The sequence below is a fragment of the Serinus canaria genome, chromosome 5 (genome assembly GCF_022539315.1).
Source record: "Serinus canaria isolate serCan28SL12 chromosome 5, serCan2020, whole genome shotgun sequence".
Taxonomy (NCBI): Eukaryota; Metazoa; Chordata; class Aves; order Passeriformes; family Fringillidae; genus Serinus; species Serinus canaria.
This window is the reverse complement of record NC_066319.1, coordinates 40,150,129-40,167,928: the sequence shown is the minus strand read 5'-3', so window position 1 is coordinate 40,167,928 and position 17,800 is coordinate 40,150,129. Positions and strand designations below refer to the sequence as shown.

The 17,800-nt window shown below is 39.9% G+C and overlaps 1 long non-coding RNA gene across 3 annotated transcripts in view; it reads left to right on the top strand.

Moving 5' to 3' along the window:
• Positions 1 to 17,800, top strand: part of LOC127059692 (uncharacterized) — a 114,495-nt gene that overhangs the window by 7,829 nt on the left and 88,866 nt on the right. For 2 of the 3 annotated variants that reach the window (XR_007777725.1, XR_007777723.1), the window contains exon 2: positions 13,673 to 13,736. This is a non-coding gene — a long non-coding RNA (uncharacterized LOC127059692). Of the gene's footprint in view, positions 1 to 310; positions 459 to 13,672; positions 13,737 to 17,800 lie in introns of all 3 variants that reach the window. The other variant, XR_007777724.1, reaches the window with a different exon arrangement.

Genomic DNA, 17,800 nt, shown 5'->3' with positions numbered 1-17,800 from the left:
GGGAGGAAATGATGGCTTTAATAATTTATTTCCTCTTGTAATTTCCAATGATTTCTTTTCTAGGCAACTGGACCAGTGTAACTCATCTTGCTATCAAATAAATACTTATGAACAACTTCCAGCTGGCCAGTTGCCATTGAAATGGGAGCTAGATAAAATCTCTATCACTGCAGGACATTGCTTGTCTTCTTGTGTTATACAACACTATGCTTTCCAGTTTTATTTGGAATGCTGAGAAATGAGCTAGTGTATTGTCATAATTTTTAGATTTCAATGATGAAAATGTTGTGCCTTCCTACTTGCCTTGCAGGCTTCAGAGAAAATGGAAACAGATTTTTCCTCAAACTTGAGAAAAGAGTGGGCTCCACTAAAATTATATCCATCTTTCTTATGGCTTCCTGGGAAATCATAAGAATATTCAGAAATCCACCCACCCATCCACTACAGTATGAAGCTGGGTAAGTTGTAGTCAAGTTTAGACTAGTGCCCACTGCATATGTTATGGAAAATTCTGGGAAAAGAGGTGGCATTTAATACGTAGGAGGAGCAGTAGCTACTGTCAATCTGTCTGGTGTCATGACTGACTGGGCCCTGCATACATCCACATAACTCTGGCCAGCTCAATTTCCTCTCAGTACTTCAGGGGTGTAGAAATGGAAAGAGGAAGATAAAGGGACATATGGCACATGTGCTGTGTGTGTTAGTAACATATCCGTCACAGCTGTGGGATCTGAAAGGAAAAGGAAGGAAACAGGTGAAATCTGTTGTGCTCAGAGGAAGCCAGCATGTGTTTGAGTGCTAGCAAATGACAGATTTTTTCTTTAAAATTCTCTGCTCTCACATTTTGAGAGTGGGGCGGGCATGCCATTATTAGATACCACCTTTATGAAGCTGTAAGTTGAGATTACTTGTTTGGTTGCAAGTTTTGAGGAGAAATTCTTACTGTAACAGGGACAAAGCCTGGTGCCATCACTGAGTTCCTCTGGAGCAGGGAGTATTATGGGCAGGAGCTGCATGTAAGGAAAAACAGCAAAGGAATTTTTGCAAAAGTTCAGTACTTACAGCTACCAAGATATAACAGAAACAATTCTGAATTTGGCTTCAATGCTCTTGGGGGCAGAAGCAGTTCTTCAATGTGTATGCTTATTGCATTATAACTTCTGCACAGGTTTCTGAAGTACATGTGGTCTGACAGATTTCAGGGGAAGCCACGCCAGCTGCTTCTCCTGCAGTGAGTTGGGCTCTTAGCCCTAAAGTGGCAATGACTTTCTCCAGTCATGGCTTCATGCATAAAAGTGTAAGAAAGACCTTATTTTGTCAAACCTAAGGCCCACCTAGACAGGTATCTTTGCTTGGACAGTAACAGCAGGTAATACTACATGGAGCTAGAACATGCTCCTGACCATTCATTTGTGCATTCCCAGCATCCACAGTCACTGGATTAAAATCTCTGGGAGGTACACCTCCCAGAGGCCATTCCCTTACCTATTTTGGAATTGCTGTCCATAAAAAAATTCTCTTTTTGTAGCCTGCTTTTTTGGTCTAGCCTGCTGATATTGTTGGTCTCCTAGTCCCACATCACCAAAATTTCACTACAGTTGTGTTTGCAAAATAATTTTTTTCTCTGAAACCTATCTTGCATGCAGTTTGAGTGAGTGCCCATACTTGTAGTATTACAAGGTTTGGTAACTAACAATCTGCTCTCACTTTCTCAACTGCCTTCATTATTTTGCAGTTTTCAGTTGTATCTCCCTCAGCCTGCATGTCTTCAAATTAGGGAGAGAAATCTCTCCTCATAATGCAGCTGCTCCATCCCCTAAATTCCTGCTGTACAATTTATGTGCTCGATGAAACACGAGTGCTTAAATGTGGATGCAATTCAGTCTCTTGGTAGCTGCATTTCCCAGCTGTCAGTCACAAGCCAGAGCTGGCTGCCCAGTTAAAACAGCCAGAGTGATCACAGCATAACTCTTTTTTGAGCACCTTCTATCTGACCTTTTTTAAAGCTGTAGCAAGCAAATTCCAAGAACACTTGTGGAATGAATGGCAGCAGCTTTTTCTGTTTGTAGGTGGAGACTGGCCAATTCACAGCCATCCCTGCGGATGTTCAGCTTTTTCTTTGCCTGAAACCAGCTGTTACAAAGGGACAGATCCTCATTAGCTGCTTGTGGAGTTTCTGGTCATTTTGTTTACGGTGCTGGCCAGACACCCATTTGCACTTTTTGTGGTGATTCCTGCTGGTCTCAGTGCTGAGCAAGGAAAGTAACTTCTACTTCCTGGTGGTTAGTATGCTTGCTGTGTGTGATGGGATACCCACAGTGAGAATGTGGTCAGCTGCAGGGCAGATCCATGTAGCAGATCCATGTAGTATCCTGATTTTGTCCAGAACATTGCTGCCTTCTATCCTGAGAAGTGGACCTTTGGAAGAAGTTGGTGTTGCAGGCAGCATCTATCAGTTCACTGGTCCTTGGAAAGGGTGGAAGTTACCTTCCAGTGGTGTGGTTATGACTAAACTGGTTATTATATGTTATAATTCTTGACTTCTAGCAGTTTATTTTATATTAAGATGTCTTGGTTTATTGAAAATAACCAAAATATTTTTTAACAAATCAATTTTAATAAATTGATGAGTTATTTCTTTTATTGATGACTGAGTTGCTCTTCTTGGGAACCCATGCTGAGGAAAGATCTGTTTCTCAGTTTTAGATCCTGTAACTGATTTGACTGAATAGCAAAGGGAAGGCCAAAATGTTAAATTTTATTATATTAGTGGGAATCAAAGGGTGCAAAAGAAAAGATAGCTAAGACTAACACTTGGTATAACTATGTCTAGTCTGGTAGGCAGAAGAACTGCAAATGGAAATTTGCAGTATTTTTTCTGTTTTAGAAAAGTAAAGATTTAAAGAATGGATTGAGGGCAAGCATCACCTTTAGATATTAATACAAATCACTCAATGTGTCCATCTGCTCTCATTTTATTGCTGATTTTACTGTGTTCATGTGTGAACAGTGTGAGCCACAATGTCTTGCATTCCAGTGACCCTAATTGTGTAAGGCATGAGACACATCTTCTCTGTGAGGTTCTATAAACACAGTGCTGTGAAACCTGCAGCACATTTTCTAGATGCATTCTGAATTGGAGGGTCTTCCTGTTTGTTAATATGAATGATACACCCCATGTCTCTAGCTGCTACATTCTCCCTGCCAAGAATGTACCTTGTTCAGCCTTTGCACCAAATGGTGTCCTGGAAGCTTTGTAGGTCAAGAAATGACTATACACCAGAATAAACTCTCACAGAAAACTAGCGAAGAAAAAACACATACACAGTTGGTTTACCCCTGTTCTCATGTCTTTTGTTCTCAAAACACCTTCTATATCTTAGAATATAAAACTGTCACTATCAACTGTAGACTCAGCATAGTTATTATAATGAATGATAATTTCCCTTCTCACAAACTCTCACTATTTCACACTAGCAATTATCTCTCTCTTTTCCTGAACAGAGACCAGCTGCCTTTTCTCTTGGATGCTTTACCAATGCCTATCAAAGTCAATGCAGAGTTCTTGTACTCAGCTGTACTCAGAGGATTTTTGATCTTGCAGGGCTGTTTTTATTTATTTTTTTTTGTTTCAGTTCTCATCTTTCCTCTAATAAGAGCTACTATGTTGGTGTACAAACTCATCTTTGAATAATTTGCAGCTACAGCAATGCTAATGCTGTAAGGAATAAAAGTGAGTCAATTGCTTCTGTGGTGAAGGGCAATTGCTCCCTCTGCTGTGTAATTCTACTGCCAGAAGCTCTGCACTTGCAGTAGTCATTCAACTTTGCTTTTCCTGTGACACAGTTGTGTTGCTGGGTGTTGGTACCTTGTGCATAGTAGAAATTTTGTGAAGCCCTCAATCCCTAGACTTTCAATAACATAACGTGAATTTTTTAGTCGCAGTTAAAAGATAATCACATTTTTATATTTATAAATATTAGCATAATTTTAAAAACCCCAATAAAATAACTGTAAAATATTTTGAATTCTGCAAGGTATCACATTTATGAATCTTTTAAATACATAATTTCTAGGATTTTGGTTGTATGAAGTAACACTACACAAAGACATTTTTGATTTACATGAAAATGGAAAAATCCAGTACTTTCAGCAGATTTTCATGTGCAGAAAATGCACTGCTCCTTGAGAACCTTCCATATAGCATAGACAGTGTTAATAAAATCCCTCATTTTTATTTATGTAGCACAGACAGAGCTAAAAGGCTAATAATTCCTTAGTGGTGGTGGGTTTTGGGTTTGAGTATTCTTAGCTTTTAGTACTTTCCTTTTGTCATCTTTGTTCTGGGAAAGCTTGGTTTTTGAGGAACAGACAAGCATCTCAATCTTGTTAATGTGATTCCTGTGGTAGACAAGACATTTCAAAAGGGGAATGACATTTCCTGGAATGTCATGTAGCAACCACCTTATCTCTTGAAGACTGTTTTCCAGGCAGATGCCCAAGGAAGAACACACTCAACTCTTGCAAGTTCCTTGCCCTGGTACTTGTGAGCTGCATTGACACAGGGGCGTGCAGCTTCAGAAGGCCGGAGTTCTAGGTATGCTTCAGATGCATCCAACATACAAAGAGCCACAGAAGTCTGAAGCAGAAACTTGTTCTCACTACTGCAAAACCCACCAGTGTGTCCTGAGCAATCATGTACCATTAGATGGCTCTCAAACTGAAAAGAACACTCTCAACATAGAGTCATAGCATAGTCTGGGTTAGAATGGTCCTTATAAGGTCATATTGTCCACACCCTTCCAATGAGCACGGACATCAGCCAGAATAGGTGCTCAGAATTGCATCCAACCTGACCTTGAATGTTTCCAGGAACAGTGCATCTACCACCTCTGTGGGTAACCTGTGCTTATGTTTTACTGCCTTCATAATATAAAAAAATCTTCCTTATAACTATTCTAAATTTATGCTCTTTTAATTTAAAAATGTTATCTCTTGTCCTTTAGTAACAGGACTTACTAAAAAGTCTGTCCCTATCTTTCTTGTAAGCCCCCTGTAACTACTTTAAGGTCAAAATAAGGTCTTAGAGCCTTCTCTTCTCCAGGCTGAACAACCCCAGCTCTCAGCCTTTCCTCACAAGAGAGGCATTTCATCCTTCTGATCATTTTTGTGCCCCTTCTCTGGACCCACTCCAACAGGACAAGTTCCCTCCTGTGCTGCAGACCCCAGAGTGGATTCAGTGTTCCAGGTGGGGTCTCAATGGAGTGAAGCAGAGGGGAGAAATCACCCCCTCAGCCTGCTGGCTACACTGCCTTTGATGCAGCCTGGGATATATTTGGCTTTCTGGACTGCAGGTGAGTGTTGTCAGTTCATGTGCAGCCTCTCATCCACCAGCACCCTCAATTCCTTTTCCTTCTCAGACACTCTAAATTCCTTCATCCCCCAGTCTGTATTGATACTGGGGGTTGCCTCAGCTCAGGTGCAGCATCTTGCACTTGGGTTTGTGAGGTTCCATGGACCTACTTGAGTTTGTCCAGGTCCCTCTGAATGGCATTCTGTCCCCCTGGCACGTCACCTATATCACTCAGCTTGGTTCTTGCAGTCAAACTTGCTGAAGGTGCACTCAATGCCACTGTCTATGTCATTGATGAAGATAAATAACTGTGCTCATCCCAGTCATCTGAGGGACACCACTTGTCACTGATCTCTGTCTGGACAGTGAGCCATTGTCCACTTCAGCCAATTCCTCATCTGCCAAACAGTCCATCCATCAAATCCATATCTCTCCAATTTAGAGAGAAGGGTGTTGTGAGGGACTGTGTCAAAGGCCTTACAAATGTCCAGATAACAACCATAGCTCTTCCCTTGTCCACTGATGTTTTCCCTTCATCACAGAATGCCACTGGGGCTCACTTGTCTTCTTGTTGACAGATTTCCAGTTTCCACTTCAGGCTGGGGACTCCTCACAGGTGTATGAGCACAGCATTTTTATCATGATGTTCTTCTTGGCTTATGATCATAATGGGATCTGGAATGGGAGAGGATATTGGTGCTAGGATATTTTGATTTGTGTTAAATACATCCATGCTTGTCTTTGAAGTTAATGCCTTAAAAACCATAGTGTAATACAGACTCACTGGAATATCTTCTTCCACAAGCCACAATTAGTTACTTTGAAAGTTTTAGAGCAGGCTCCTCTCATATGCTTAGGATGTCTTATGCCTTTCACTTGGTATCCACCTCTGGTCTCTGTTCACAGTAGCACAGACAGTAAGATGAGTTCTTAACTTGCCTCTATTCAGGCTGACTGTTCCAGGGTTGATTCTGCTCTGGGATTCAGTGACTGTGAGGTAGTGTAGGAGACAAGTTAGCAGGCTAGACTGGCCTTTGGTCTGACCCAGAACAGTTCTTGTACCTTCTGTATCTGTTCTTTCTGTTGGGTGAACTTTGCCAAATACCCTGTACTTGGCAGGGTATAATAAACTAATTCTGTAGGTTAGCCGAAGGTTAGCCAAAGGTGTAGTAGCCAAAGAATAGAAATGTTTTATTTCAAGACCCATCTCAATGAACATTTTCTTTGTAGTCACCTGACATTTTGCTTTTTTATTTCCATTAACGTGGCCGTAGTCTTTCCATCTGGCTTTTCCAGGAATGAAAGTTTTACCCAGAGGGTAGATTGTATCTGTGACAAGTAAAGATCCACTCTCTGTTTTTATTCACCTCCCCCATTGTATTGCAGGAGTTTTTACATTCAATGGACTGAAAACTAAACAAATACTGAATCGAGTCCGCTGATAATAAAAAATTATCTCACAAAGACAGGTGCTGAGGATATGTGTACTTGAATAAGGGATTAGCAAAAAGACCTGTGATATCAGCCTAAGGAGACATTTGTAGGTGGTTTCGGTGGTTTGAGTTTTCTGCATTTTTCCTTAGTATGGTGCTGTATTTGCTGGAAATGTGAAAAGTGAAGATGAAGAAAAATTTAAAGATCAGTTAGTAAAAACTAACTATATTGTTTTCTTTTAGATTTAGAGGGGTAAAATAATGCCAGAGTAGCTGAAGATATAGTTCTACCCAATTTACAAACTACAGTTTGATATAAAAATTCCTTTATTATAGTATCTACTTCTCTTTCTGTTTCTGAATAACCTCCAAGAGTTCAGTGAATTCAGAACTGACATAAACTTAGCTAGATGTCAATGTTATTTGGATGTTTCATATTCTGACGCTCTGAGAATACAAGGTTGTGATGGCTTAAAAAGTTGAATCTGGAGCATTGCTGAATGCTTATATACATGTAAAAATATATGGAGGTGTCAGCCAGAGCACACAAAAGCATGGAATCCACAGCCATTGATTAAAGTTATGTTGAAATAGTGTGTTTGAGTGTTTGCCCACCATCACACTGAACTTTTCTTATGTTTAAATGGAGCTTCCTGTGTTTCACTGTGTGCTCATTGCCTTCTGTCCTGTCACCGGATGCCACTGAGAAGAATCTGGTTCTGTCTTCTTTCCTCTTTCTGAATAGGTATTTTTGCACATTTGTAAGATTCTCCTTGCATCTTCTTTTCTCCAGGTTAAACAATTTCACCTCTCTCAACCTCTCCTTGTATGATAGGTGCTTCAGACCCTAAATGGTTTTTGTGGCTCTCATGCTGGATTTGCTACACTCTATTCATGTCTCTTGTCCTGGAAAGCTCAGTCCTGGATGCAGCACTCCACGTAGGATCTTGCCAGTGCTAAGCAGAATGGAAGGAACACCATCCTCAAGCTGCTGGCAATGCTCATCCAGTCCTGGAGGCCATTTGCTTTCTTTGCCACAAGGGCACATTGCTGGCTCATGCTCAGTATCCCTAGATCCCTTTCTTCAAAGAGTCTTTCCAGCTAGTCAGCCCCATCTTGCACTGGTGTGTGGGGTTATTTCACCCTTGATGCAGGATTTGGCATTTTGCTGTTAATTTTCATGACCTATTGAACCAGGGCCCTTCTGATGGCAGCACTAATCTCTGGTGTGTCAACCACTCCTCCCTATTTTGTACCGTCTGCAAAATTGCAGAGGGTGCACCCTGCCACATTATCCAGGCCATAAATGAAGATGTAAAATACTACTGGCCCCAGTACCAACCCCTGATGTACACTATTAGTGACTGGCCTCCAGCCTTGACAGTTCAGCAGGTTTTCATTCCACCTTACAACCCATTTATCCAGCCCATGCTTTATCACCTTCTGAGGAATTTCACAGAGTTAGCTAACAATTGCCAAGTATGAATAGGAAATTGAATCTGTGTTCTCCTAAGATATATAACATTTTTATTGGTTAGACAGTAGCAATGTGTTTCTGCTGAATTTGTTTGATTTTCAGTTAACAGAGAAATTCACAACTCCTACTTTGTTATTTTTGTATGGCTGAGAGCAGTGTGAGGTTAATTTTGTTGCAAAGAGTGAATTGATCGCTATACACTGCATAGAAAGTGAAAATGTGAATTCAGTTATATAAATCATTTAGGTATATGTGTTGCATGTAGAAAGCTGTGTGAACAATATTAATAAAATCAACCATGTGAGGATTTCCCTCAACTTTAAAAGTAGTTCTATTTTCAACAGTTTAATTGTCCTTTTTGTCAGGGCAGATCATGAGTGAGCTGATGTGAGTGAACTAATATTACTGTATCACCTGGAGGGCAGAGAGTTTTACATGAGATCTCTGTACAGAATAACAGCAAAAGCAGAATTAGTGCCCTTTCTGAGAGCACTTGTTTGATATCCTAATCTCCTCTGTGGGGGGCATCAAGAGCTGTTTCTAGGACCCATCTAACTGAGCCACAGCTAGATCTCAAAGAACTAGCTCCTCCAAACTGTGTGAGGTCTCCACACACTTTGATGCTTTCCAAGTGAATTTTTCACTGTCACAAAGATTGCTGCTTGCTATTTTAAAGTGTTACTTCTGATTCTCAAATTTAGGAGTGATAATCTGTTCTTCTTTAGGTGTTGGATGATATGATTGAAACCCTTTTGTCCCCAAATGGAAAAGAAAGGTCAAAACCTTTCAAAGTACTTCTTCCAGGGGGCTGATGCAATGCAGTTTGCTCTGAGATAAGCCTTGTGCTAAGAGATTCTGGTTTTGGAAAAGGACTGTGCTTGAATGTTGCAACTCTGGACAGCCTTTGTTAAGACCAATGTGATTTCAGGCATTAGTTGCTGTCAGATACAGTGAGAGAACTTAGTGGCCCTGATCTGTGAAAGCCTGCAGTTAGCACTGTATTGTGAGCTCTGCCAAGAGGCTGAGGTGCTCAGGCAGGAGGAATCCAGAAGCAGTGCAGCTGTTCCAGCTGCCACCAGGTGCTGCTCTGCAGGTAGGCTTTCTTGCTCTCTTCCTATCACCCAGGCTGGGTAGAGGAGCCAGCAATTAGAGACTGGGGCTCGCAGTACTCTAGGCTAGGCTTGGGCTTAGACCAGGCTCCACATGTCTTGTGAGTCAGTACAATTGCTCCCAGGGATAATCCCCTGTTTTCCCCCAGCAGAGCTCAGCCTGGTAACCCTTCAGCAGGCTCTGACCTGAGCACCTCTAGTACCCACTGGATTAAGTACCTCTAACCAGCTTCCCTTTCACCACGTGTCTCAGCTTTCTCTATGGATATGTAGAGCCTGCTTATGTACACAATGCTTGGTACTAATGGAGAAGACAATGAAAAAGTTATTGGAAGTGCTTGAGTGGATGCTGATCTATTCCTGTGGTTGCCTCACCCCTCCATAAAGGCAGGCAAATACTGAGAGCAGCTCTGGTTTACTAATATAAAACCTGAAATGCACTTGCCTTTTTAGTTTTTGTTGGTTTTGAAACCACTTTCTAGTGGAAGATTCTCTGCCCATGGCAGGGAGGGGGGACTAGGTGATTTGAAGGTCCCTTCCAACCCAAACCATTCTATGATTCCATGAAACTGTATGGTTGTGAACAGGTTGATCTCATTGGAAATAGTGAGTATAATGTGGAATGGTCCCACAAAGCAACAATGGAGCTTCTTGGCAAGAAATTATTCCAAAACTGCATTATTTTTTGCAGGAGAATGGAAGAAACATTATTTGTGTAACAAAACACAAGTAAGGAAGTCATTGTACATAGGTTCCAGATCAAGACTATTCATATGGATTATTCAGTGGATTGTTTTATTTGTATAAAACTGGGTAACAAAGGACAGGTGTGAGCTATCAAATGTTTGGAGACAAATTCCACTTTAGTGAACAATCTTCGTGTTTGCTTGATTTTGCTTATTTTCTCTTCTGTGAGAAAATTTTAGTGTGGTCTTGTGAATAGGGCCATGGGACTCCTATTAATTGACTTCTGCAGGTTTTTATTCCTTTATAAACTGCATTATGAGTCCATTTTATTTTCAAAACTATTTTCTTTACAGTTGTGACTGTTTTCATTATGGGAAGCAGTGGATTAAGAGAAGATGGTGAGATTATAAGTGACAGGTCTGAAGCTAAAGAGGGAATTGGTCATTGAAACGACTGGTACTGAAGGTTTGTGTCACTTAGGACCACTTCTGACCAGGAATTTGTTTGTGAGAAGTTACAGAGAGGGCAACACTGAGAAAAATAAGGGAATTTGGGAAGATTAATAGGTTTCTTGTCAAGGAAGAGCTGAGAAATATGCAGCCTCAACTTTCTAGTCCTCCATAATAAAAAAAAAAAAAAGAAAGAAAGGTAGTATTTTTCCAGAAAAAAAGCATTAGCAGGCATATCCTGATTCTGCCATGAATACAAACAATTTTCTTTGTGTATCAGTTTCTTATTTGCAAAACAGGACAAGGGTATTGGGCAGTGGTTTGAGATCTGTACCAGGAAGTGCAGGCTAAGACAGCACTACTCTCCTTTGATGCTGGATGCTCACCCTGATGCAGGACTAACAAGTTGCTGGCTAAATGGTCATAGGACATTGGAGCATGTGACACAAACAGTGACATTTCTGATTTTGCATAAATTTGTGGTTTTTTTTTTTCTGCTCCCTTTCATATTTCTTTCCCATAGGAGAAAATCAGGCAATTGTTTTTTCCAGTGCTTCCACAATAAGCTACAAAGCTAATTCTGATGAAAAAATAGACTATGATCTCTTGATGATTGATCAAAGCAGGTGATTTTGAACTTGGTTTTAATCTATTATTTAAACAATATGCTAAATAAAAAACCACTTGAATAACTTCACATTTGTTTTACCTTTATAGTTCTTAGTGCTTTTTTAAAAACAAAAATTATATTCACTGTAAACAAGTAAATTTGTAGCTTTTACTCTGACTTTCACAGGCCTGTTGACATCACTTCTTGAGCCATTGCACATAGGAGTACAGTTCACATGGTACCACCTAACAGCTCTCTGTTTCCCACAAGGGTCAGATCTCCTGTGTGAATGTTGGAAAGCCTCTTCTGTGTGGGTGTGAATGGATTCCATAGGTATTTATGTATGAGGGGTAGAAAGGGACACCAGAAGATAGTGAGTCAAAGAGGGCAAAAGAGCATGCTAAGAGGTCATGTCTGAAAGTCTCTCAAAACCTGATTAGCTCTGGAGTCAGTAATGCTGTTGCATCCATAAGCACGGATGTATTAGCATGTGAGGCAGACAAATTTGTTGAAGGCCACCAGGCCTCCAGCAAACATCAGGATCAACAGCAGGATGCCAGAGTCACATGGTGACTGAGGCAGTGGTGGCTGCTCTCTGCAGAAAGCAGCTACAGGTCCAATACCAGCTGAGACAAGGGACCACTTGAAATGCTGTCTGAACCCCTGCCAGCCCTTGTTGTACCAGTGCAGTTTTCTGTTTCTGATGGAATGGCTGATGTTGGCCTCCCAGCTGTTGCTCCAGTCTAGGAACTACCAATTAATGTTTTGCTGTGAGCTTTCTGAAGGGAATATATTGCATGTAGTTATCTGTCATTGAAAATAATAGCTTGATTCTATTATTAACAACTGCTTTATTTTAAAAAAAAGTGTCCTTGTAAATATGGGTTGTGATGTTTGTCTTGCTTCAACTTGATATTTTCAACATATGCAGTGAGTAATCCAGGCACACAGATAAATCTTCCCAAGTTCCTTAATGATTTCTGGTAGGTAATGGGATCAGAACAGGCCTGGAGGACCAGGCAGGGTACTGCAGCTGACACATACAGGGTCTATATGTCATGGATGGGGCCTTCCTGTCATTCTGTACATATACATTTGTCAAATTAATTATACAGACTTATCTAGACTGATCACGTTATTTTTCTGGGTGCCACATCTCTTACTCCACACTTACCCACTAAGATGTGGGTGGCTTGTTTTTTTGTTTTTTGGGGTTTTTTTTTGTTTTGGTTTTTTTTTTTTGGGGGTGTGTGGGGTTTTTTGGTGTTTAAAAAAATTAGTTCTTGTTGTTGTTTTGTTTTGCTTTCTTTTGTTTTAATTTGGCAAGCTGTATTTTGGATAAAAACTATAATTTATTAAAAATTAGCACTAAAGCATTAAAATTTTTTTAAGTATGTGGAATATGTTAGGCACATTCACTGGCTTAAAAGGTATTAAAATTTTAAATTTATTTAATTAATTTTAAATTTAATTTTAAATTTATTAAATTTTATTTGTAGGCATTTTATTAGTATTTGGACATTTCCTTAATAGATAACTAAATCCTGAAGAGCAGAAGTAACAGCGACATGCTGGAGTACAGAAAATGTTATATGAAAGAAAGAAGGACATCAACAGATGAAAATAGTGTTGGAATATATAGGGGAATAGACTGGAAATGCTGGGCCTTAGTGTGCCATATTTTGGTAGTGATAGATGCCACTTTCTTCTCTCTGGCTCTTAGATGTGACTGGAAATAGGAATATTAGTTTCTTTCTTTTTCAATTCCTAAGTGAATTTCAACTGTCATTCAGTTAATGCATCTGATGAAATTTCTTTTTTTTCACTTTCTAGCTAGCAATAGCAAAACTAATTAAGGCATAATTTTTTTGTACAATGAGAGCTGGAAGTACTGGAACAATGAAAACACAAGGTTTTGTTCTGTGGTGAAGACTGGAAATATGCTTGTCATGAATAAGTATGGTTTATAAAAATGAAAGATTATTATGTAAATTTGTATTTGTCAGAGCTGCAAAATGGAGAGTAAGTACCAGCTCTGCTGCCAGTGTTATACAGACCTTTGATTGTGAAAGGCTGAGTTCTGTGGAGCACACCAGTGCACAAGAGACAGGCTGGTTGGAGAAAAAAACTCAAGACTTTTATTCCCTGCAAAGGCAGCTCATTCAAAGAGATGTTCAGACTGCTGGGAATATCTATTTCACCCTAGGCATGCTTTTACTGTGTGCTTCACAATAGGGCATAGTTTTAGCAGTCCTCTGAAAATTTTAAATCTGCATGAAACAAGGCACAAGCTTGCAGAGGTGGTTGGATGGCTTTGAGGAGATCAAAGAGCAGCTTTTAATATTCAAATGCTATGACTGTGTATCCACAAAAAAAAAAAAAATTCTCATAAAATCATTAACCTTAAATTTTAATGGAAAAAGCAAAACCTGTTAGTTCTCCAGACTCTTACAGTCAGATTTCAATTGACTTTGAGGCAAGGATTTTGCTCAGTAATAAAACTGTTAACTGATTCAGTTGCTACAGTAATTACTTGTTTGTGTTTTGCTGAAAGGTGATCTAGCTGAACATGTCTATCTGAAATTCTCAGTATGATGCCTATGAAGAGCCATGTAGGGGTAAGTTTAAAATGGAAAAGAAAAAAATTTGTTTTTTTTTTACTAAAGATTTAATTTTCCTTTTACTATTGCAGCATAAATGTAAGCACCTTACAATTAATGAAAATATTCATGATTTGCAAAGCTGTGTAAGGCAGAAAAAAAGCTAATTTTTCTATTAGGTGTGTCTCACTTATTCACCATCATGTGAATTAATCCAACATTAGGCACCAAAGCATCAAATGTAACACTAACTACTGGGGGATGTTATTTGCCTCATATTGCTCACCTACTGTAATCTTAAATGAAAAAACCTAATAGAATCCAGCTCATGAGAGAGCCCTTCACTGACAAAAAGTCAGTGTTAATTCAGGATCTTCCCCATGATTGAACAAGTCTCTGTAGGAAACTGAGCGGAAACAAAATTTGCTGCAGACCTCATAGTGAGGAAATGCTTCCCTAGATGAATAATTCCAGTGTTCATCAGCTCAAAGACCTGTGTGGCAGATGTGTGAGGAGAGAAACAAGGTGTCTAAGTACACAAGGTTCACCTCATAAAGGGAGGTCTCAGACAGTGATGGGTTGTGTTATCTTCTGTGATGGCTACAGCTGATTTTTCTCCTGGCCCTTCCTTGAATACACTTTCTCCTTGAATAAAAATTATCAAGTGCATACATATTAAAGAAAAAGGGTAAAATGTTCTAAATTGGTTTTATTAGCTAATTTAGAATCTTCATAACCTATTTGAGATGTAAAGATCTGAAATATTGTACTCATAAGAAGGGCTTTTCCAACATTCATAACTGAATTCAAGTTCTTCATCTTCCAGGATAAAACTTTGAGTGTGCTATTATGAGAAATACAGGATGAGCACAAGAAGAAAACTGTTGACACCAAAATCGCAGATTTGCTCACTCACCTGTGTTCCAGACCAAGCATCATCCCCAGAGAAATAATTTCTCCCTTGTCTTCTTTTACAAATTAAATCCATACACAAAGCATTCTTTGTTGATGCTCTTAGTCTGGTGACTTATCATCTGTAAGTTTGTGGTCCCCAAGACAGATCAGAATATTGGTGTTGTTCATGTCCTTGTGAATCAAAAGACCTTCAGCTCTGTGGGGTTTAACCTGTTTTACTTACGGGAGGCATGGCTGCAATTGTGTATCAGGTTTTTCCTGTATTTTTCCCACATTATTGTGTTTTGACACTAAGGACAAGTCTATGATGAGCTACGGAGGATGGGAATTTGGTGACTAATGACTTTTAATTCCTTCTGCTGTAGTGTGGGTCTGTAAAAAGAGAAAATCTTAGCAGAGCATGTTGTTCAGTAGCAAGGTAAGGTTTGGATAGGGTGATAGGGTCCTTCCAAGTCTTGTGGTACCTGTCTATCTGAGTTAAATGACACCTAACCTTGGTCAAGCCTGGAAGGACACTTTTTGTTCAAAAAAATAAAAAAATGTACACGGTGATAAGACCATTTCCTTTCTCACAGTGTCTCCTTTAATGTCAGGCCTGAAATATGAAGTCATTAGGGGATATTAAAACAGTGCTGACAAACTAATTAACAAAAGACATTACGCCGGATGGGCTCAATTTATCCTTTTTAATGGTTCTTATAAATGGGTGCCGCCAATTAAAATTAATAAAGATTTACCAGCGATTGCCCAGCATACACTGTTAAAGAGCTTCACTGAAGGTCGCCTTAAAGTCAGCCTTGTCAAAGCTGCAAGTTCAGCTCCCAACACCAAGCCATGCTGAGCTACTCTCAGTTACATTTTCCCAGGCAGTTTCTCTTTCTTTGTGTTTGGCTGAAGTTTACACACTTCTGTCTCTGCCTGTCTAAAATCTCATCCATCTGCCTGTTGACTCTATTAAAAAATATCCCCCCATGCACTATTAGATTTGTCACAGTTTCACAAAGGAGAATCTCAACAGTCAGTATAATGAGAACTTTGTTCTTTCCAAATCTGTCTGTTATGACGAAATCCTTGACTAACAGCTTTCCTTTTAAGCCACTCTTTATTTTCTTGCTGTCAAATTAAGGTACAACAGTGTCCCTGCTTAGGGGAAGAGTATGGATGATTGAGAATGCCCTGTGTGGCTATAGCTTTGTTCAGTCTAGACCAGACTGAATTCTGCCAGGCCATGCTCTTATGGCTTCCAGCATTTTTCCATGTGTAGGTGATAAGATATTAAAAATATGAACTGTGGATGCATCAAGGGAGAAGTCTGCTAGTACCCCAGTGACGAAAACTTGGTGACAAATAATAATTTCTTTGCAATCTGTCCACCAAAGGAAAACAGCTAGGAGACTAGGCATGCAGCCACGAGCTCACCTCTGATGTTCTGCCCTCCATTTCCATTTTGTAAGGCAGTAGGGCAGGCAAACTAGCTGAATGCCACCCTTTTTTCACTCTTGATAGAAAAGCTGTCAGAAAGACAGTTAAGTGGATAGATGTAGATGCAGCTGTATCTGGTGCTGGGCTATGTTGGCAGGTCTGTGCTGATCTCTTTGTCATGGGAATTTGTCAGCTGTAATGGGCAGGAGACTGTGGAAGAAGGTGGAGTTGTCTGCTTAAGAACTGAATTCTCTGGCACATCCTTTTGGTGTTGTTGCTCTTAAGGATTCCCCAGAAGGCAGCACTAAGGGCCAGCTGCTGTTGTCTTCTCATGCCTATTTAGGTCTAGGTTGTCAGTGTGAGATGGCAAGACATGCTGATGCTTTTGGAGAATAGCAAACAGTTCCAGATGCATTACTCTTCAGTTCCTGGGAAGCAACTGCTTAGGTCAGAAGGGGGACCCCAGAAATTGTATCCTCTGTTTTGTTCTTGTAAAAACATTGCTGAAGCACAGTAAATTAACAGTTCAAGAAAAAAAAAGAAAAAAGGAAAGAGACCTAGGGGAGCAATGCTAAACGTAGTGTTACATGAGCTAGAGAAACAGCTCAACTGAGAGAGAGACCACCTCAGATTTATTGTGAGAGACCACCTCAGATTGCCACAACCAGGGCAAGGTGACCCTGCTGGGTAAGTTGATTAATCCTTCATCAATGAGAAGGATTAATCTCTGAGAACTTCAAGAGAGCTGAAGCTTCATGTTGGTGTATAACTGTAACTATCTCACTGGAGCTGGTTCCGTATTTTTTTTGACTTTTGCCACCTCCTTCCCCCATTTTGAGTATTCTAAGAACATGCAGGGAATCTATACATTATATTCCAGGAGTGAACATGTCCCCATTGTGAAGCTTAAAGGATATGATAACAGAGAAAAAGTTTGCAGGTTTTCTAAGCAGGAAGAGAGGGAGGGTGTTGGAAGGAGAAGAAGGAGAAAGAGAAGAAATAAAATCTAAAGAGGAATTGGAAAGAAAGTTAAGCTGAATAATTGTTACTGCGTAGTCTTTCAAATTGCTCTTAACCCTTGTCTGATATTTTAGTAACTCCTCGAGACGAACACTTATAAATCCTTTTCTCACTTACAAGCAGAAAGGTACATGATTTTTTCCAATTAGGAGTATGACACATGGGGACTAAGGGTCAAACTTTGGATTTTGGAAGCAAATTCTCTGCTCTATTGAAACAAATTAACTGCAAAATGATAGGACTAGAAATGTGAGTCTATCCAAGGTTTTTCAGAAATGACTTGTGGGTTCAACCTGTCTCAATATCTGTATGTATTTCTCTTATATTTGCTGTGTGAAAAGACATCAGACTCAGTTCTGGAGCATAGACAGGGTAGAGTGGTACGGCAGTGGATGGAAACTCTAAAGCCATTTATTCTAAGTGGAGAAGGGCTAAATCTGTTACCAGGCTGCCTGCAGAGTGAAGCTCTCATTTATGGCTAACTCTGATGATTTCAAAACACATCTCATTACAGAGCTCTCAGAATTCCTCGAGTTGACTGAATACCTAAAAGCCCCAGTAGATGCAACAGCTATGGGGACCAGTTGCCCAACACAAATTCTGTTTGTTTGTCTAGTGAGTCCATATTTAAGTTGATGACAACAAGGTGCTTGCACACCACTTCAGCATTGAGTTTAGTAGTATGCAGAGTCTGTACTTTTCCTATTCCACTTGTTTAAAATCTC